Source organism: Gavialis gangeticus, unplaced genomic scaffold (assembly GCF_001723915.1).
Source record: "Gavialis gangeticus isolate Ggan-Ray unplaced genomic scaffold, GavGan_comp1, whole genome shotgun sequence".
In the NCBI taxonomy this organism is placed as follows: domain Eukaryota; kingdom Metazoa; phylum Chordata; order Crocodylia; family Gavialidae; genus Gavialis; species Gavialis gangeticus.
In genome coordinates, this window is record NW_017729033.1 from 62,105,928 (window position 1) to 62,128,190 (window position 22,263).

General features: G+C 44.6%; 1 protein-coding gene across 2 annotated transcripts in view; it reads right to left on the bottom strand.

Annotated features, from left to right (window-relative positions):
• APBB2 (amyloid beta precursor protein binding family B member 2) overlaps nt 1-10,895 on the bottom strand; it is a 364,788-nt gene extending 353,893 nt beyond the window's left edge. For both annotated transcript variants that reach the window (XM_019526015.1, XM_019526014.1), the window contains exon 1: nt 10,876-10,895. The gene's annotated coding sequence lies outside the window, so the exon portion shown is untranslated. The remainder of the gene's footprint in view (nt 1-10,875) is intronic.
• Between the last annotated feature and the right edge of the window lie 11,368 nt (nt 10,896-22,263).

Below are 22,263 nucleotides of genomic sequence, written 5' to 3' on the forward strand. Positions count from 1 at the left end.
TACTGGCAGTGTGGGGGCTCCCAGGGAGCAGAAGCAGCTACAGGCACTGCTCGTCTGCAGCGGTGTTTCTCAACCCATGGTAAGCTGGACCAGAATTTCCAGCCGCCACCCCTCCCGCCGTGTCCGGTGCGCCCCCAGCGTCAGTGTGCTAAGGGATAGGGAGGGAGGCCCCAGGCAGGTTGCTTTGCCCCAAACTGCGGTGGAAAGAGTGGGACTCAGCTCACAGCGGCAAAACCAAAGTGCTACGGTGGGACTTACGGTTTCGCTTTTGCTGCGTCAGTCAGCAGGGGTTATGTAAGGTCCCAAAGGTTGAGAACCACTGGTCTGCAGGATACTGTGGCACCCAGAAGACGAGGAGCAATTGCTTATCTCCTGGCACGGGGGCTGGGCACCACATCTCCCTTGGTAAGATCTCACAGCACTACAGGGTGTCATGGCACCCTAGTTTAGAACTACTGCTTTGGGGGGCAGCCTTTTTAGCAGGTATGCCACAAATTAGCCCCACACCCTCCCCCAAGCATAAGTCTGATCTCCTTCCTCTGCCCAATCTGATGCCTTGCTTTTCTGCTCCCTAACCTGTGCTCCTTAACCAAGATGCTGCTCTGCTTTCTTCTCTCTACCCTATCCACCACTGTGCTGCCCATCTCCTCCACAACTCCCTTGGCAAAACTCTTGTATAAACCAGGCATCTAAATTTCATCTGGTCCTACGTTAGGCACATAAATCTTTTATGAATCTAGAAGGCATAACTTCTTTGCCAATCTGATCATATTTCGTACTAGCAAAATGCAAGCTCTCCATCATAATTATGGACAGATTGCACGTTAGTATTTTATTATTGCTTTCAAGGAAATATACAGACAATTAAAAATGTGATAAAAATGCAGTTGCAAAATCTCAGTGCAGCAGTGTGAGATGGTTATTCCAAGATGGTTTAGGCTGCACAGTAATTACGTCAAACACAGACTAGCTACTAATTCATCTGGCAATACATGAATAAATTGTACACATCATTTGTTTAGGAAATGTAAGTTACATACAGATCTAATCAAGTACCAGTGTGGAAACTGGGTATTGTAAAGCATCCTCAAATACTTCCCTTAACAAATGGGATATTTTTGTGCTCCTATGTTACAAAAACTTAAAGCAAATGTTTAAGCTAGATTTTAGCAGGAGTATTGAGTAAAGTTTTTAATACGATTCCAAAAACCTTGAAAAACCGTAAGTTGGGCAGTTCAAAAAAAAAAATCTTAACATTGACTTCTCTCTCAAAAATGTAAAAAAAAAAAAATATATATTTATTATTTGAGCCTTTATGGTCAGGGACAGAAGTTACGCATAAACTAGTTCAAGTGATAAAAAACCGGTTTACACTTGTAACAGAACAGACCCTCAGCATACATAAACCACTTTTAAAATGGCCAAAACTGGCTTAAGATAAACCTGGTTGAATGTAGTATCAGACTGAACTGATTTAGGTCAAACCAGTTTATGGAACTTCTATCTCAGACCCCTTCCTGGTTTAAGTTACCTCATAATCCCCCAGGTTCCCAGCATGCTTTGCAGCCCTGGGCTGGGCTAGCAGGGCTGGCCCCACCCTTCTCCTCCTTAACCAGACCACAATCAGTGCTCTGGCGAGCTGAGGGTGAAACAGGCAGTGTGTGTGTGTGTGTGGGGGGGGGAAATACGACCAGATGCCTGCCCTGGGCCCAAGGCGAAGGGGGAGAGGGAGGTGCTGGGCTTGTGCTGTCACAGGCAGAAGCAGAGGGAAGGTGGGCAGGGGGCAGATGCCCCTGGAGGGATTCTGGTGCTGCCACGCTCCGTGATGCAACAATGGGAAGAACTCAGGGCATTCGGAAGTGGCTGCTGGACCTCGGGGCACCTATTGAACAGCTTCTCCTCCAGCTGAGGCCAGGCCCAGGCCCGGTGCAGGGTGAGTGTCCCTGGAGGAGGAGAAGGTGGTGGCACCAATCAGGAGACAAAACAAGGATCCCCCCCACTCCCAACCCCCACTGCCAACTCCAAAGTCACTCTCACACACTTCTGGGGAGCCGCAGCTGCCACTGGGGAAATTGCTGGTACTAGCCTGCAAAGTTACTGAGTACTGCAGCTGCCTGATCACTGCTGCTGCTCCTGGCTCCACCAAGCCCCACCAGTGCTTGCAGCAGCTGACCAAGCTGCTGGGCAGTCTGAAACAGGAGGCTGCAATCAAGCAGCTGTAGAGCCAGGTAACTGTGCGCCAGCACTGGTAGCTTTCCTAGAGGCAGCCATGGCTTCCCAGAGGTGGGTGAGAAACTCAAGCGGAGTCAGCAACAGGGGCTGGGGGAGAAGGTTCCCCACTTGTATCCTGATCAGTGCCACTACCTTCCCCTCCCCCAGGGACACCCACCCTGCGCTGGGCCTGTGTCTGGACACGGCCTCAGCAGGAGGAGAAGTTGCTTGGCTGGTGCCCCCAGGGTCCGGCGCCTGCTTCTGAATGCCCTGCATTCTCCCCATTGTTGTGTTACAGATCAGGCAGCTACCACCCCCACACCAGGCACGCTCAAAGAGACAGAGGCCCAGTGGCAAGAAATCCACAACTCCTCTCTGTGTCCAGGGTATGGGTCGGGCTCCTCACTCCCTCCAGCCCCTTAAAATACATGGGGGGCAGCGGGGGAGGGCTGAAGGGAAGGGCCCTAACCCCTGCTCGTGGCTGGAGGAAGCCCACAGAGAAGGAAAGGCAGGTGCTGTGCAGCACCAGGCCCTGCTTCAGTGTGCATGCGTGCAACTCTGACCTGCAGCCCCTCGTGCATGTCCCAGCATAGAGGCCATTGTCCCAGCAGGGCAACAAGCCATGGGCCTTCCCCCCTCTTCTTTCTGCAGTAGAACGGGGGCCTGAAACACTCAGTTCTTAGAAGAGCAGGGCAGAGAGTTCCTCTCTGGATCAGGTCACAGAATCCGAGAAGTGGGGCTGGGAGGGACCTGCAGGGGTCACATCTAGCCCAGCCCTTGCCTGAGGCAGAAGCATCCCTGTCCAGACCATCCTGTACACACCCATACTGTAAACTCAACCTGCAGCCATGACGTTGGTTCCCCCGCTTCAGCTGCCTGAGTAGCAAGCTGGCAAAAGCCAGAGAGACCCTGACTGGGGACCCTGCAGACCAAGGTGGGAGCTTAAACCCCACCCCAAATAATACTCAATGGCCAGCCTCCTCTCTCCCTTCCCCCCTCCCCCCAGTCAGCTTCTCCCCTGCCTTGCAGCTGCTACACAGAAGGGAAGGCTTGCTCTAGCACCCCTAGCTTCTAGCCTGAGCCACTGCAGGCATGTGCCTGCATTTCCAGAATCAAAAGTGAATGTCTATTGACTTAAAAATTGGTTCAATCTATGCAGGTTAGACTAACCTGCAAAGATTTAATCAATTCAGACTCAGGCTTTTTGAAACCTATAGGTTTGATAACCATGTGATTTCCCAAGGTCTTTTTTCCCCATACAACCATGATGGCTAAGCACTTTCTTTAAAAAAAAAAAAAAAAAAAAATCTTAAATGGATTCTTACCTAATCATAAGGCTCCAGGAACTAGGACTCTGTTAAACCAAACTCACAACACTGATAAAACCACATGGAAGTTCTTTTTTGGCACCCTAGAACATTTATACATGGGCTCTGGGGAGGGAAGAGGGCGCTTGAATGGCTCCTAGAGCCACGCTAATTAAAACATCTGGAGCATCACCTGAATCAGAGTCCCCACACTGAAAAGTGGTGGTGGGAGAACTTTAACTAAAGCTTGAAAGAGCTTTAGTTAAACCATTTTTCAGTGCAGGGACGCTGATGCACATGACACTGAAGTCTGCTAGAGTGCGTTAGTTGCCACACTCCAGCAGACTTGATTAATCGAGTCTGCTCCGACGTGCTGTAATTACAGTGCATCAGTGCAGCCTCAATGCATGTGTATAGGCACCCCTAATCAATAAGACCAAAAACATTTATCATCTATTTAAAGCAAAAAATAGGAGTCTATGTGTCTGCATCTTCTGTGGTAACACAGCAAAGTCCATGAATGCGCTAACTGCTCATGGGGTTCTGTAGAAAGAATACTGTAGGACTGTGTCATTAAAGACTATTATAACACGTATAAAGGGTGAGTGAATCGGGTAGGAGCAGATTAAAGGTGCACAGGAAACTCTAATCTTGGCCTTTCCTAGCTTCCAAAAGCTTCACTTTATATCCTTAACAATCCCCTAATACAGCGGTGCTCAACCTTTTTCCCCACTCCAGCCCAATGGATGGTGTTCAGTCCATCCATGGGCCAGAGGACCCGAGTACTCAGGTAAAGTAGGGACTGATCTGTCTATGGGGGAGAGAAGGCAGGAAGGCTGTGGTGCAGCCCAGCCCTGATCTGACTGCACTGGGAAGAAGGGAGCATGGCCCATTCCTGGCAATGTAGCTTAGGATTTTGGCAGCAAGAGTGGCAGTATTACTTGCCACCAAATTTCCTGTCCCATGGGGAGCCCTGTGGGCTGAATGCCATGGCTGCACAGGCCATATTTGGCCCACAGCATGCAGGTTGAGCACCCCTAACCTAACAGATATCTATTTGGAATGTAATTGAGAATAGCATGCAACAAACTTTGTAGAACTAATGAGACCAGCAATGCTACAAAACGAGAGATACGAGGTACCAAAGTTTTCCCTAAAGAGAAGAAGCAAAGATAAATTAAGCTCATTTTTCTAATCAATCCCTCTCTACCCAGTTAGAGGGGAACTTTTGGGTGTTTTGTAACATTAGCTTAATTTAACATACGTGAACAGACCAAGCTATTTAATTCCATATATTTAGATCAAGATTTTTTTTAAATCCACTGAAGTCCATATTAAATCAGTCATGGCTACTCATTATCTATGTCAGTGTTGACTAAATAGCAGCCCACAAGATGTTAACATGCTCTTACCCAGTCACTGCAGCCCTTACCACTTCAGCTGCAGCAGCAGCCAGGGTCTTAGGGCACATCCTCCTTCCTCTGGCTTCTTCTGCATGCCCCCACTCCATGCATGGGGTGAGGCAGAGTGATGCACTCCATCCCCTGGAGCACCCGTGCAGTTTGGTGCACTGAGGGAGTCCACAGCTAGGCAGCCAAAAGGTATGGTGGGGTTCTGCACGTGGCAGGACAAGAGACGGGGAGGGGAGTGTCCAGACACACAAGGCACACAGCCTGTGTGGACCTGGGCCACTTAGAAGTTGGACAGCCCTGATCTAGGTATATATGCATCTTATTTGGGTGTCTACAAAGAAAGGAAGTCCAGTAAGTTTTCCCAAAATTTTAGTGTTTGGTTCTGGTTTCAAGCACTGCTACATGTTGCTAAAAATTCTGTTCTCTGCACTTCTCCGAACTGAAGTCCTGAAATTAACACTTACTTTAATTTAAAATAAATGCTAGGTGACTGATGGCACAGTTCAACAAGTTCTATATATTATGCCTCTAGCATGTATTAAATTGTGGAAAAGCAATGGCTTCAAGTCAGAATAAAATAAAGTCAGGTGCTACTCAAAGCATGCTATTTCAACTTGATCCATTTGCAGTTTCCTCCAATTTTCACATCTTTAAAATAAATGCAATTCCTTCACAAGCAACTGCTGGAAATACTCTCTTTCTGCATTTGTCTACTGTACATACCTGACAATTTTCCTTTATCTCAGCAAAACTGAATAAATAAGAATTAAATTAATCCAAAGCAGACACGAGTGTCATTTTATCACAGCTACCACTTGTATTACAGTATTTAGCATGTCACTCTTACCACTCATTTTTCACATACAAGGGCTCTGTTCAGAGCAAAATATGAATAAAATAAAAGAAATTATTCTGTAAAGTGCCAATCAGATTTCATAGCAAAGGACAACTTCCAAAAAAGATGGTATCTGCACTGAGGGCAATGTAGCATAAGTAATGTAAACAGTGACTGCAGCTGAGCCAGGGTAAAGCCGAAAACTGCTGAGATTCTAGTATGTGCATACAGCCAGGTGGCCCCACTCCAACACATGGCAGCCGCTCAGGCTGTTCTGCTGTCAAATCAAAAACACTGGAGAAGCCTGGAGAAATTGCAAGTAGGATCACAACACTAGTGACAAGCAGAGGGATATAAAAGGTAGACTACTGCTGGTCAGGGGTCAGAACACAAGCAGATGGCAATATGCTATCAATGAATGGATGACCCATGCATTAAGGGACTGATTATCCACATCTCAAGTGTTGTAGGTCCTATTACTGCACATATTCACTGCACTAACATTGTGGTAGCAAAACATCATTAAAGCTATTTCGAAGTTTGCCCAATAGCACAGAGCATAGTGACTGCCTTGCTGTGATGCACTGGTAGTGGTATACGAGTGTGTGAACACATCGGATTAAACGGGGAAAACCAGGGTCAAGTGCAATTTTAGCCGCAGTTAAGCCAAGGCCCAAGGGTTGTTCTTACAAAGTTAAGCATATGAGGCTTTGAGTTGATTTATCTGAGCATCATCACATTTACCAACGGTCTATGCAGAGCAAGGGGTTTTAAAGGAAGTACTGAATCAAGAAGGAAGAGGTATCAGTAGTCCGTAATATTAGTTGGCAGATTATAACCAGATCCATGGGTTACTCCTGCTTTTGAGGAGCCAAGGACAACATCTGCCCCTTTCCTTAAGTGATATTAGGTACTAGAAGAGCACCTGAACTACACAGTCCAATGCCTGACAAGCTTGACTTACAAGAGTGATGGTAAAGACCAAATTTAATGTCTGGCCTTGGTCATGTGATCTTTTGTCAGGGTTTCAGGTTTCTGGACTCTCATACTCTGATGGTTATGCTATTACAGATTTCAGTTTCTACCTAAAAATCAAATGCAAATAAATCTTATCAGCCTAAAACAAATACAGTTAAAGCCAACACCAGTGAAGCCTACATAGTGCAACCCTAGTGAAGAATGTAGCTGGCTTGTCAGTACACCTCTGTGATGGTCTTAAGTAACAGAGGCAGAGCCCTTGTTTTCATTTAACTGTTGGATTACTCCTTTAGTAATCCAGTGGGTGTACAGTATTGAGGACATATCATTTAGGCATGGACAGTAGAGCTGTATACAGCACCAGACCTGAAGCTTCCCCTGCTTTCTGCAAAACACAACCATATCCTTGAGAGACCTCAAGAGGTTGTCAGGAGCTGTTTAAGCACCTGAGGGTACATATATGCATAGACATTTGGAGCAGCTTTAAAAGCCCAACATTTGAAAAGGGAAGCACTACATTCTACTTCTTACCTGTGGACAAACCAGGAATGGTACAAATGGAGCAAAACTGCTTCTACTTTAACACTGCTTCATCCACAGCTCCTCTCTAGTGGCTAGTCATATTCTACCACAGGGATGCTCAACATCCAACTCGGAGCCAAGATCTGGCCCACAGAGAAATGTCATACGGCCCACAGAGCTCCCCATAGGTCCAAAAATATGGTGGTGGGGGAGCAGTGGCAGCACTCCTGCTCCTCAGCTGCCAAATTTCCAGACCCACCCTTAAAGGGAGCCTGGAGAGTGGTCAGCATGGCCCTGAGCACTAGATCAGGGACACAAGGCCAAATTGGGTGGAACTGGGCCTGATATGGCCCATGGAAAAACAACGTGCTCCTCACCCAGCCAGAGGGCCCAAAAGGTTAAGTACCACTGCTCTACCAAGTTCAACAGTCCACAGTGCTTTAAAGGGCATGCAACTGAATAACAGTTCTTTTACTTCTAAACTCCTGCAGGGTGTTGGACATTCATGAGCTATTTGATTTCTTTCATGCCAACCTGGATTCTTGTAAACTATCTGATTTGGAACACAGTAAAGAGTTGACAGAAAATAATATTATTGAAAGAAAAAAAAAAAGCAAACTTTTAGGACTCAAGAGAAAAGCAATAATATATTTCTTGGAGTTCTAGCCATGATTACTATGCATTATTTGCATAAGAAATTGAGTTATTTAAAATTTATTCCTGGAATTTTACTATTCATTTTTTTGGCTTTCCTAAAGGATTTTCCAAATATAAATCTACATTTGCATTTAAGTGTTGTTATTCATTTCAGTCTTCCCTGCCACAAAGTATCTTGCATTTACAAAAAGTATACTCTTCTCATTACCCTATACCACCTTCACATCAATATGGCCATGGCCGTAAGTCAGACTAAGGATGACTTAAAATAAAGTAGAAAGGTACTGGTTCAGAGTTGGGGGGGAAGGGGTATCTTAAATCATATATTCTTTAATATTGCTAAAAAATCAAATCTGGCTTCTTTTGCATTCCAAATGACTTGAGGGTTCAAGCCTCAATTCTTTTTCCTTCTAAGCTATGGTTTAACAAAGTTTTGTGGTGGGGGGGGTTTAAATCAATTTAACCATCCTTTCACTTTGACACTACCAATAAATCTTCACCTTTTTGTTGGCTTAAAAAAAAAAAAAAAAATCAAAGACAAGAAAATTCTCTGATGCTTTGCTGCTGGAATTTCAATTATTCTTTTTCAATCAAGGGGAGGGTCAGCTTTCTGTAATACAATTCACCATCGTAAACCAAAGGAAATTTTAAGTATTTTAAAATGCACAGTTGTGTATGAATATAGATGCACATTCACAAGAACACATCTTTGTGATACGTATTTTCTTTAAACATGAGCATACATGCCCGTGCACATACACACATATGTCTCTGGCCTTTACTTTTATCATTCGGGTTTTTAAGTTGACATCGTAAGAACACGGTGGGTTTTACCTTCCTCTGTAACAGGAAGCGTGGCCCTGTGACAAATTAAGGCAGAGGCTGACAACCTTTTCAAACTGACTCAAACTCCGTCAGTCTAGCCCACAGAGGCAGGCAGGCACATAGGTACTAAGACCCATCTGCTGCCACCATCACTTTTCCCAGCAGCTGCACAGGGAAAGTGCCCATATCTCGGCTACTTTTTCTGGTGGCAGCACATGGAGACTGTCCCCAGCTGGTGGTTTTCCCTGCAGCAGCAGGGGCCTTTAGCAGCACTGTGGGGAAAAGTGGCGCTTTCCCTGTGCCACTGTGGGGAAAAGTGCATCAGGCATTTTCCCTGTGCAGCTGCTGGGAAAAAACTGTCAGCAGTGGCTGGGTCTCTGCACCCACCTACTGCCCCCGCCCCCGCTTCTGACCTAGAATGGGTCAATCTGGCTGCTGAAGTCCCATATCCATGGAGGGACGGCTTCATGGGTCAGATGCATCCTGTGGACTTAGTTACCAACCCTCGTGTTAGGGTACTTCTGGCGTTTTCTGGCAATCTGCCTTGTAGTTGTGTGACAAGACTGATTCCAGGGTTTAAACGAATAGGTTATACAACCCCTTCCCCGCCTCCCATTTGAAGCTAATCCCTACCCAACCCACTGTGGCTCTTCTGGATGAACCTGGCCTAGAGAGCAGCAGGGGTAGAAGCTGGGCAAGCAGGTTAACCCTTCCCTGCCTGCTCCCCTGAGAGACAGCACAGGCAGCCACAGAGGAGAGGCAGGGAGAGGGACAAGTGAGTGGGGATCTGGGGAGCAGGGGGAAGGGCACTGGTCCCAATTTGGGCCAGTAGGGAGGGGGATGTTAATGTGCAACAAAGCCCTTACTTTTCTACAATTCTCAATTACTTTCTAAAAACATTAAATTGAAGAAGAGTCATAGTCCAGATTATGCACTGCAGTAGATCCCAAAACTGGGATCTTGGAATCTACAGCCAGTGGCTTTTTATAACATTATACAAATTACCTATCTTCTATGTGACATGTTTCATCCACCCATTTAGGAAAAACACACACATTTCTGGGTTTCTATCTAGGACATCAGAGCAACCAAATTAAGAGACTAAATCCATATTTTCCCAGAATCTGGGAAAAATCCTTCCCAGATTTATTATTACTCATTTACGTTGTGGTATTGCCTAGAGACCCTAATCATGGTCTCACTAGGCTATATCCTATACAGATAAATAAAACAGTCTCTTCTCTAGAGAGCTCAATACAGAATTATCACAAGACAGAGAAACAGTACTGGTTAAGTCATGCTACCAGAAATGTCACATCTGTTCGTGAAAACTAGTAGGCTTAATGGTCATGAGAGTTACAGATAGCTTTCAGCCTAACCCAACAAGTTTAATGCTGAGCCCAGCTCATGATGTGACAGACCTCCGTGACTTCAGTTAATTCTATCTAGTAATATAAGGTAGAAGAGATCTACAAACTTTGCAAGTATTTACTTCACTATTAGGTCTTAATGTTTTGATTTAAAGATCTTCAAGTAACCACATTCACTTATCTCACAAGCACAGGAGAGGCATATTTAAGTTTTTCAAAGCACTATGGATAAACAATGCTATATGAGTATAAGTTATAGTATAAATCACATGTGGCTTATATATGTTATCTTGACTTCCAATGGCAGCTATGGCACTTAACAGATTAAAATACTAACTATACAAGGACTGTTTTATTAAACAACAAAGCATAACCATGCCATGAGTGACATATGGAGCACAGCAGTGATAATTTAAGCTAAGTTATAAAAACTACAGTGTAAGTGTCAGCTTTCGAAGTGAATTAAGTAACCAGGAAATAATTACCCAAGTTCAAATGAGCAGAACACTGAAGTTAAGACTCATCTCAATTCTTAAGAATCAAAACTATAAAAAAAAATTCTAGACCACTTATGGTCATTATAGTCCTGCCCAACAAATACATTTCTTTAAACAGCAATAAACTTGGAATATATTTACTATAAAAAATTAAATGATAAAACAAACAAACAAACAAACAAACAAACATGTGAATTAAGAACTAAACTATAAATTGTAGCCTAACCCTATAACAAATGAAAAAAAATTATAAAAACTTACCATCCTGTTAACAAATCTTGCTGGTCTTTTCAGGAAATTAAACCTATTGTTCACAAGAGAAACCATTAGTAGGGCTGATAGACTAATTTCCAGCAGCAAAATGTTTCAGGAGAAAGCTGCTTGAATCTTAACCATTTTATTACCCAATCACTGATATGTATGGAAACTATTACTAGTAATTTATTAAATGTCATTTTCCATTTCTTCACAACTTATTTGAAAGACAAGCTCAGCACCTCAGAATTTGTATCATTTAACAATTCATAGTTTTACCTTGCCAAAGTGCTCCGTATCTTAGAGGAGATGCTGAGCTTTTCACAGAATAATGAATTAATTTCTAATCTTATAAAGGCCTAAGTCTGTCCGTCTGTCTGTCTGTAACGCTTTATTCACACTCTGATTGGCTGACGGAAACAGTCAGAGTGCTCCAAGCGTGGGGGAGTGCCACCATGATTCCAAAGCCACACTGAGGACTGGACAGAGGGTGGAGGAGCCAAGGGCAGCAGCGCTGGCCTTGGCTCCCCCACCCCACTCCCTGCAGGAGGCACTGCGGCAGCATGGGCCATTAGGTGGCAGCACTCCTTCCCAGCCCCCTCCCCCCAGCTCCGTCATTCTTGATAGGGAATTGGCTAGTATATAAATAAAAGTAATGATAGGATATGAAGCTGAATAGCATTTTTTAAAGCATGTCAGACCAGAGCACCATAATGCATTAACCTTTCACATTCAGAGACACAGGGCCAGACCCTTAGCTGATGTCAAACAACTGAGGTTCCCTTGAAGTCAATGCAACTATGATTTAAATCAGGTCAGAGATTGGGTCCTAATATAGTTTAAATAGAATCAATTGATTTAAATCTGGTATAATATATTGGAAAGTTTCCAAAGCTTCAACTCATTTTTGCTGGAGTACGCTGCAATAAGAAAGTTCTAACATAAAATTCTGACAGTTTATGTTTTGAAACCCCTTTCTTTTCTGACACCTAGTTATTAAGGATATTGTGTGCTTGATTCCTTTGAAAGCACAAATGTACTAGCACCCAGAAGTCTGAATGTGTAATGGCAGAGGTCTGCTGCAATTTTAACAAGAGAGAAGATTGTTTATGCAGCATTTAATGATTTTAAGTTGATTTTCTTAAAGGAAGATGAATAGATTCATTGATGACTGCTGATAACTTCAGTGCCAGAGTAGAAGTGAGAATCCAGAAGCATCTTAAGCAAACACCCCTTTTCTTCTTTCTGTTATGTACTCACCCTTTTATGTGAGTACATAATAAACTACTGCATGGAAGAGAGGACTAAGAAGCATACTGAGGTCAATCTCCTTATTGTTGCATCTGAAAATAAGAGATTGATACTACTGGGAATTCAGATTAGTGACATGATAATGAAAAGGAAGTGAAGGGGAATCTCAGCTCATCAGGAAAACAAAACAAAAACAACAGCAGGGATGATATTGCTTGTGGTATTAAGGATATGGGTGGGGGGGACATTACCACTATAAAGAGTTTCATGTTAGCCTCTTACAAAGCTTATAGTTGAGATGAATCTAGCATAAGACCAGGAAAATAATTCATGTTTGCACTGTATAGTTTATCCAAGAATCCAATAGTACTAAAACTACTTATGCATGCTAGACACCTCTAAAAAAATCAAATCTTGATATATATATCAAGTGGTACAACCAAACACTGAGACAGCAAGTTAGTGATTTTTTTTAACTGTACCCTAAGAACCCACTCCACATCAGTGAAAAAACTCCCAAGGTTTTTCAGTGGTTCTATTTTCTTACAGCCTTGGTGAAAGTGACCTTCTTTGCAGGGCGATTTGTGAAAAGGGTGCACCAGACTGATGAAAGACTCTTTCAAATATCATTTATATATATAAGCTCATCTATTTCAGGGCTTTGATCATCCACTTAAATCGATTCATCTCGTCATGGGTTAATATAGTTACACGTCCATTCTAGTAGTTCTGCAAGCATAATACACTTACACATCTATGTGAGATTGGAACACAAAGCAGAGAAGCTAATAGATAGGGACCTCCTCATATCAATTTTGATGGAAATCACAAAGAATGGCCATTTCAACAAACACTTTGAAAAACTGCAATTTCTGTAATTTTTCATGGAATTACGGCAGGGGGGACTAAAAATAAAATGTTAGCTTCCCAGTAGGAGCCAGCAGCCACTACAGTCTGGTTTCACAGCCCACAGGAAGTTGCTAAGCCGAGTACTGCATATCTCAGTGTCTGCTCAGAGCTACTATAGCCCCTGGCATGCATGACATTTCTAGTGTAATTAGGGTGTTAATCGCACCAGAAACAGCAACTGGCAACAAATTCACAGAATTTATGGAGCCATAGAAATCACAAACCAATCACAATAGTATTACTTGAAAAAGGGGGAATATTTTTGTTAGAGCTGCACTGATACATCTGTCTGATATTGGATCGTCACCAATATAAAGAAAAGTGACTGTATTGGAAATTGGCCTGATATGGCCAATAATGTGGCCGATGAACACCGCATGCATGCGCGTAGCTGCAGCACAACACATATGCAATAAGGAGCACAGCTCAGCTGCATGGCGAGCTGCGCCCAGCAGGAGCAAAGAATAAGGAAGCAATGTGGCACCATATGGCTTCCAGAGGACAGATAACCAAAGTTTAGGAGTCACAGACAAATAAACAATTGTGTTCAGGCTCGCTGCATAGGAACTAATGGTGAGAATGTTTCAGAGGGAGCAATAGATGGCAGGGATCAGAAGCATATCCCCAGACAGGCAGGAGTCACCAGGAAAATGTCCCAAAGCCTGAATCCAGGATGTAACAGATCCTTCAGACCACCTTATCATTTCCTGCCTGTCCATCTGGACACCCATAAGGCTGTCAGGAAGACACTGAAGAGATCAGAGGAAACTACTAGGCTCTGGGTAGGAAGCTAAATTGAGCTGAGGCACAGATTGTGCTGCTCTTCCCGTGTTACAATAGTCCCTGCCTAAGCTTTTACCTCAAGCAGGAAGTAAATTCCTGGCTCCGAATATGATGTCGTCAGGAAGACTTTGAAATCTCTGACAATGGGCTGACATTCTGCAAAAATGAATCTTTTTTGTACTTTTTTGTTTGTTTGTTTGTTTGTTTGGTTGTTTTTTTTTTTAGTAAGAGATGGGCTCAATTTCCTAAAGATTAGGACAAGCATCTTTGGCCATCATTCAGCTAACCTAGTAAGGAAGGCTTTAAAGTAGGTTCCATGAAGGACAGTAAAGAAACCCACTGACCAAAGTGCAAATAAGACTAAGAGATGAGGGCTGGGGGAAGATGCTTAATTCCAAAAAAGGGCTAGGGCAGGGGTGGCCAATCTTTGATGTGCCATGAGTTAAGTCCTACCCTCCCCCCACCCCCACCACTCCGGTCTCCTCTCCCTGTCCTACCTGCTGCTCTGCTCCTTGCTCCCTCTGCAGTCTCCTGAATGCCAAAAACAGTAGCTGCCTGTGCCACTCGTAGCACACATGCTGTCAATTGGTCACCACTGGGCTAAGAAATCACAATACAAGATGCAAGGGGAAAAACCAGTAGGGCATTTGTGGAGTTTTCAATATTTCTCTTCAAATACCAGGAGCATGGAAAAAACAATTGAGATGAACTGTAAGTCATAGTATGTTAAAAGATTATGACTTAATTGACAAACTTGATGGGACCTCCTCTGGAGAATGGTACTCTGTGACCAAAAGTGTGCCCAAGATCTCTCCAAAGTATATAGTTGGTCCAATAAAAGTTATCCTCACATGGAGGAACATACTTTGCTTTGGAATGAGAGGCTGCTGATCATCATAGGGAAGATAGAAGGGGAAAAGAACAGAAATGATATTATGGTGGGGGTCTACTCTACCCTACCAAGTTAGAATGAAGACATAGATGAAGTATTTTCCAAACAGCTAACAAGAATATCTGATGGAATAGTGCCACTTACAGAATAGTACTATTGGGGACTTTAACTACCCTGACATTTTTAGATGTATTACATAGCATAACAAAATGTTGAACAAGTCCTTAACTGCTCCTTTGACTAAACCTGTTTTGGTCCTTTTGTCCTTCCCTGTTTTTAACCTATTCTATTTTTTCCATTGTAAGCTGTCCTGAGCCTTTGTTGGGAAGAGCAGCATATAAATTGAATGAATAAATTTTAAATGTGTAAAGGAAAATGTTCTCTTTCAGAAAGTACAGGGTACAGCTAGGGGGTCCTCTATCCTGGATCTTAGTCTCACCAGTGAGGATGAGCTAGTTCAAATGTGAAGGTGATTATGATTAAGGTGACTAGGTGTCCTGGTTTAGCCAGGACAGTCCTGGAATTCAGAGGCTGGTCCCAGCCAGCTGTTGGGAATGATAATGCACGTCCTGGAAATGCAGGGGCACAGGGAACAGTGAGAACAGCATGGAGCACCTTGCAGACAGGCACCACTGCCTACCCACCATGCCACCCCAGCCCTGCTAATTGGGGTGGGGGCGGGGGGTGGAGAATGAAAGCAATGTCCCTGAATTCCTAAGAAAGGGAAAGGAGGAAAATAGCAAAACAAAGACACCAGACTGCAGAATGGCAGCTTTCACCCAGCTCAGAGAAATAGCAAGACACATCCCGTAGGCAGGCAGACTAAAATGTAAAAGCAATTACTAAGGAACTGGAGGTACAACAAGAAGGTATTCCAGCATGATGGAAAGATAAGAACCACAGAGACCACTGTAGTTACAACCAAGAGTGGTGCAGCTACCTCAACATCAAAAGACAATGCAGTCAAAAGAAGAAAACGCGAGTCACAAAAGAACTATACCAAGAAATAGCAAGAACATGCATGAACAAACTCCAAAATAAGTGCTCTCCCTTGAGAAAGGCGGCAGGATATTAGCTAGTAAGTTCAAACTACATCAACACAGACTGGGGTGGGGGCAGGGGGAGGACAAGCTTTCTACCCAAAGAACTACAGAGCAGTGGAACACGGCTGTGACTTCTCCACTGGAAATTTTCAGAAGGTTAAATAAGCTTTTGTCTGGATTGGTTTTAGGAACAGTACATCCTGCGCAAGATGCTGAACTAGATCAGTGTTGCTCAACTCATGGGTTGTGACCCAAAAGTGGGTTGCAAGCATATATGAAAGGATTGCAGACAAACTTTAAAAATGGATCAACAAACTTTAAATATGGATTATCCTTTAAAGAAGAAAAACATGGTTTTTCCCTTGTAGACTGACAGAGTTCCAGCCTGCAAGGGGCTGCTTGAGGCCCCCATTCCCAACACTTCCCACTGTGCCACACACACCTACCCCCTGGCCCCACACACTGGAGGCTGGGGCCTGGGGACAGGGGACACCAGGTCAGGACGGAGGGGCACAGGGTCTGGACTGGCCATCAATGTTTAAAAAATGGGTCCTGGTACAAAAAAGATTGAGAACCACTGACCTAGATGACCCCTAAAGTCCTTTCCAACACTATGATTCTAACGCTCTGAAAGCAGAATGACCAGTTTGTTTGCTTTGCATAACATTACAAGTGGTAATAATTCAAGAATTAAGTAAGAAACTTCATGTTACCAAAGCATTACTTGTCTCAGTAAAAGGATTGCCTACATCACACAACTTCACTTTTTTTTAACTGTTTGTCTAGAATCTGACACAGGTCATGAGTATGGAACATGGGAGCTGATGCAGTCCTCAGTCCTGATTCCCCTAACTCTGTACAATGGTATAACTCCAACCAACTATAATGGGGGGGGGCGGGGGAGTCAAGCCACTGCTGGAAACTTCTGAAAATGTCATGCAACAGGGAACCCTTGCCCTGTTACTGGTGAGAAGGCTGAGAGGCAAACATAAATGGCAAGAACCCTTTAAAAGTAGGATTTTTGTGGTGCAGAGGGATGAGGACTCAAAAGGAAAAAAAGGACAGAAGCCAGGACCACCAGGGAAAAGCCCTGGGTGGCAAGCAGCAAAAAGAAGAGATAAGGGCCCCTACAACTGCCAGTAACCCTGCCCCAGGGAGGGGCTGAACTCAGAAGGGATTGCAGCCAAAGGACAGGCAGCTGGCAGGGCTGCAAAGACTAATGAGCAGGGTTGCAGACTGGACAACAGGTCTAGCCAGCTGGAAGGGGAGGGGCTGGGGGGAGTGAAAGTCTTGTCCTCACACTACCGAGAGCACTATAGGCCTGGCTGGGAAGGAAGCAGAACTCCCAGACAGACCTCACCAGTACACGAGCCTGAGTGGGTAACTACCCACCTACCTAGGGTTACCATATTTCCAGGATCAAAAAAGAGGACACCTGTGGGGAGGAGGAGTATATGGGGGGGGGGGGCAGTGATATGCTTATACCCTGCCTCTGCTCCTCACTCCTAAACCCCTGCCCCCCCAGTGCTGCCAGTGCCCCTCCCTCCCAAACCACAGCCCCCTGCCTCACAGCCCTGCCCATGCCCCTCACTCCCAACCCACAGCCCTGCCCCCTCCCCCGGGACCTTCTTTTTACCCCCTATGTATTTAAAACAGGACTTCTTATTGTCCTTAATCTGGGGAGCTAGTCCCAGTTCCATCTCTGCCTTGGCCTTCCTAACTACCCCCCCACATCCCCGAGCAACTGCAGAATAGCCCTCCCTGGTGATGACCCCTTCTTTCCATTGGGTGTAAGCCTCCTTTTTAGCAAGGAGACATTCCCGGATGCTTTTGGTGAGCCATGGGGGCTTATGCGCCCTCCTGCTCCCTTTGATCCTCATTGGGATTACCTTCCTTTGGGCTTGGAGGATCGTCTCCTTGAGGAGCGACCACTCTCCTTGGACACCTGGCTCCCCTCCCCTCCGGGACCTCAGCGCTTCTCCAACTATCCTCCTTAGCTCGTTGAAGTTTGCCCTCCTAAAATCTAGGGCCGCTGCCTTACTGCATGCCTTTGCCACCTTGCGCTGGATGGAGAATTCCAGCAGGCGATGATTGCTGTCACCCAGGTGGTCAAGCACCCGCAGCCCCCTCACCAGGTCATCACCTGTGGCCAGCACCAGGTCCAACAAGGCGTCCCCCCTGGTGGGGCTGTGCACCTCCTGGGTTAGACGGAGGTCCTGCACTCTGTCTAAGAACCTACGTGAGCGGTCAGACCTGGCTGACTGCTCTTCCCAGCAGATGTCCGGGAAGTTCAGGTCCCCCATGACTACCACGTCCTTAGACTTCACTACCTCTGTGAGCTGACCCAAGAATTCCTGGTCAAGCTCCTCTCCCTGGTTGGGAGGTTTGTAGTAGACTCGCACCGTTAAGTAGACTCCCACCGCTAATGCTAGATCTCAAACAACATAGACAGGTAGCTGAGCTCAGAACATGGACATCCTTTGGAGAGAGAAAAAAAATCTACTTAGGAATCGCCTATCCCAGAGAGTAAAAAAAAAAAAAATAAATAAATCCAGCACAAGGTTAGCAATACTCTCTCCTTGTATGCACCTCTCGTTCAAATTCAATGTAAACCTAGCATCTACTACTTTTGTTTGTTTTTTTGCAAGCATATAAACCATGACAGTACTTCACCAAAAAACTGACTGCTTTTTTGTTAGTTTGGCATTTTGAAAGCTGGGAGGGTATAAATACCAAGTCCTTTTTTAAAGTAACAATTAGAAAATGGGAGAAGATAGGAACAACTTGTCAAATAAAGTAGACTTGGTAAATCTAAGGAAAGAAAAATGTCACTTTCAGAATAGATAAGAGGAATAATTTTGAACCTGGATCTGTAGTAACACAAAACATTAGCCCTCCACTCAAGGAAAAAATGGTCAGAGACAGGGTAGGTATAGAAGTGCTTTTACTGTTCATCATCCTCAAACACGTGGTAGATTAACAATCCTCCAGGAAGAGTGAAATTCTCTATGAGAACAATCAACTGTATTCATATTAGCCAAACAAAATCAGACTCACTCTTCCCAAAGCTGCAGCCCTTGCTTCTACAGTTGTTTCAACCCAGGAAAAAAGGTCACAGAAATATGGGAACAAGGTCTGATAAATTTGGATGAAAATGGATTAGAAGCAATGTACCTTTTAAACATTTAGAACAGGGGAATCAAACGCACCCTAGGGCACAGGTGGGCAATATGGCAGATCTGGCATGCAGCCAAACTCCATTTCCCAGCAGCCCCTACCCACACAGCTCCCAGCTGGAGACCCCAGGAGCAGGACAGTGGCAGTGTCAGGCCACAGAACCAGCTCTGCCCCAGGCTAGCCCTGTGCTCCAGGGGTTTCCATGGAGACCGGCTGGGAGCTGCGCAGACGGGGCACACAGGTGGACAGGGAGCTGCTACAAGGCCAGGGCTGGGATCTTGGGGTGGTGACAACGCCAGGCTGTGGTAGAGCTGTGATCTGCTCCCTGCATGCGGAACCTGCCTGCATGCTTCTGCATGGGTGAAGTGGATCATGGCTCAGCTCTGGCTCCGCTTTGTCACCACCCCAAGGTACTGGGGTCTCCCTGGCCCCACCTGCCTCTGGCTACAGCCCCATCCCAGTCAGCCAGTCATACACCCTGCCCACATGGGTCCCACCCCCGGCAGCTGGTGCAGGGCAGACAAGCCAGGGTGCCTGGGCAGTGAGGACTGCAAGGGCTCCTCCTTGACTGGATCTGTGGGGCCAGCAGCAACTACAGTGTGGCCCCCTTCAGGTGGAAGCCTACAGCCAGGGCCAGGAAGTGGGATGGGGTACGTCTGAGGCAGTGCAGGTCTGGAGGCATGTGGCAGCATCTCTCTCTGGCCAGGTGGCAGAGTAAAGCAGAGGTCCAGGGGCCTATGGCAGCAGGGGGTCTGCATTCAGGTGACAACAGGCACTGGGGAACTATTACCAATGGCCATAACTATTGGGGTCTAGGGACCCCCAATTCTGTGGCAGGCAATGTCCCACAGCTTTTGCCTCCTAACTACCAGTGGGGCAGCTGAAATGGTTCCACAGGCCGCATCCAGCCTATGGACCATATGTTTGATATCCCGGTTTTAAAACATTCTGAAACTCTCTAGTAATGAAATGTATTATTAATCAAAATGGTCAAGGCTTTTTTTGAAAAAAAAAAAAAGCATCTAGAAAAAAGGTATAGTCTCTACAGTCTTTGTACCTCACCTGGGCACAGTAACCTCCTTTGACCCTGAATGAATTCTTCTATTTAAACCTCTTGTCTCAGAGGCACCCCAGAATACATTCCAGGCCTCTAAACAAAGGAAGCCACCCCAAAACAGAATAACTAACCTATCTGAGCAGCTGTCTGGAGTCTCAGAAACTGTGCCAAGCCCATGGCCCCACACAACATGATCAAAAGGTGTAAGGGAGCTGCTCAAGAGAAGAAATAGTGGGAAACTCAAACTAATTTGAGAAAGCAGCGAAACTTGCAGGGCTCAATCCAAACCAAACTTCAGGACCCTTTGGAGGTCTGCCCAATACTAAATTGCGGCAGCGTTAAGACTATAAAATGTGTGTCGAAAAATGAAGGTTTATTTTTTTTTCCCTCTTGTGAAATTTCTGTAATCATTAAAAGGTGCCAGACTGACAGCCCTGGAAACAATTAAGCCACAGAGCAGGTACTGCAGAATTGGCAAGAGTTGCCAGAGCCTCAATTCCAACCAGACAAGGAGCCTCAACCTTTATCTATACAGTACTAACATGTGAGGGAGAGCTTAGACATGAGATCTCATGAAAGCGTTTAACTGGAATGAGGTTACTGTGCATATCCAAATTCCTGCTTGGCCTTTTCAGAGCATCGGTATAAAGGTATAATCACAGCAACAGAAATAACTGGCACACGCAAGAGGACAGATGTTTCTCTAGCTTACACTAGTCAAAATTCAAAGTAACCATATTAAAAGGAGCTAGGTTTCTTCTATATTTACACTGACGCAAATAGAAAGCAAATAATAAGCTGTCATCCTGTTTTCAAGAGCAAATTTCAACATCAGAAAATGTTATTTTACATTGTAAAGCATTACCATACATTTTCCTGTTATTAAGCCAGTAGTAACACCAGATGGAAACTCATTTAAACTTCTTACATGCTTAGCTTTCTTCTTGTGAGATGGCTACTGCTACCAACAATAGTCAGGAAAACTGCAATGGGTTCTGCAATAGTCAGGAAAACTGCACCAGCAAAACTGCAATGGCTTCTGAAATAACTTGCACTGGAGCCAATTATTAGAAACTAAATAAATTGTTGGTAAATAAAGCCTCATTATTTACATTAAAAATATTATTTCAAAATGGCAGAAGTCCCCTAATGGACTCATCTCACCAAAGGTCAGTCAATTCTCTCTTACAAGAGACTGTCCTTTAGCATCATGCCCTTTAGCAGTAGAGAAGGATGAGACAACTAACAGATCTCACTAGCAAGGAACTAATAGCACAGAGATACCAGATCTTTGCTAGCTTAGAGGCAAAGCCTGAGTAAGCAGAATAGAGAGCCCGGATGTTCTAGGTCAGGGGTGGGCAAAATGCAGCCTGGGGACCAGATGCAGCCTGCCAGGCCATTCTATCTGGCCCGCAGGGCCCCTAAAATTTTAGAAAATTAATATTCATCTGCCCCTGGCTGCCTGTCATGTGGCCCTCGATAGCTTGCCAAAACTCAGTAAGTGACCCTCTGCCCGAAATAACTGCCCACCCCTGTTATAGGTATTCTCAGATGTTGAACTAGTTTGCTGGGCAATAAGTATTCAGCCTTAAAATGAAAATAAATTGGAAGCTGCCATCCTTTACAACAGAGATCAAACTGGTCCCCACGTAGGCCCAGAATCAGAGTGTAAAGCTACTAGTATATCTTTCCTGCACTAATCACAGTTTGCTTGTCCCAGAAAACTGGGCCCAGGGTGAAAGCTATGTTCAAAGATACAGGAAACAGCAGAAGATTTCCATGCTTAAATCTTTTTAGTATGGCAATTCAGATATTACTTACAATTTCTTTGTTAGAGACGCCCCAAGCTGTTCCCTGCTTGTGCTTCTCATCATCCTAGCTGAATCCATGTCATAAAAGTGCATTTCCTGCTGGAATTATTAAAAAAACAGGAAATGCACAGATGCCTCATTCATATTGATAGAGATTTAAAAACACCATGTGATATTTAAACGTACTGCTTTATAAGTTCCTTCTTGTTTAGACTGCTGTTGTTGCCCTAGATAGCATTACAATCAGTAACAGACACATTCTCTATATTAGCAAATACCTTGCAAATTATATAAATACAGCACCTAGAATGATAAGTGCTCTAGAAATTCTTAGAAGGTTGTAATGTTCCTTGGAGATCAAATCAATTAACAAGTTTTGTAAAATTATGACTATATATTTTGAACCAGTTATTTTTTCCTGTAGTCAAAGGCAGCAGACATATGTCAGCTGGAGCTTTTCTTTAAATAGGA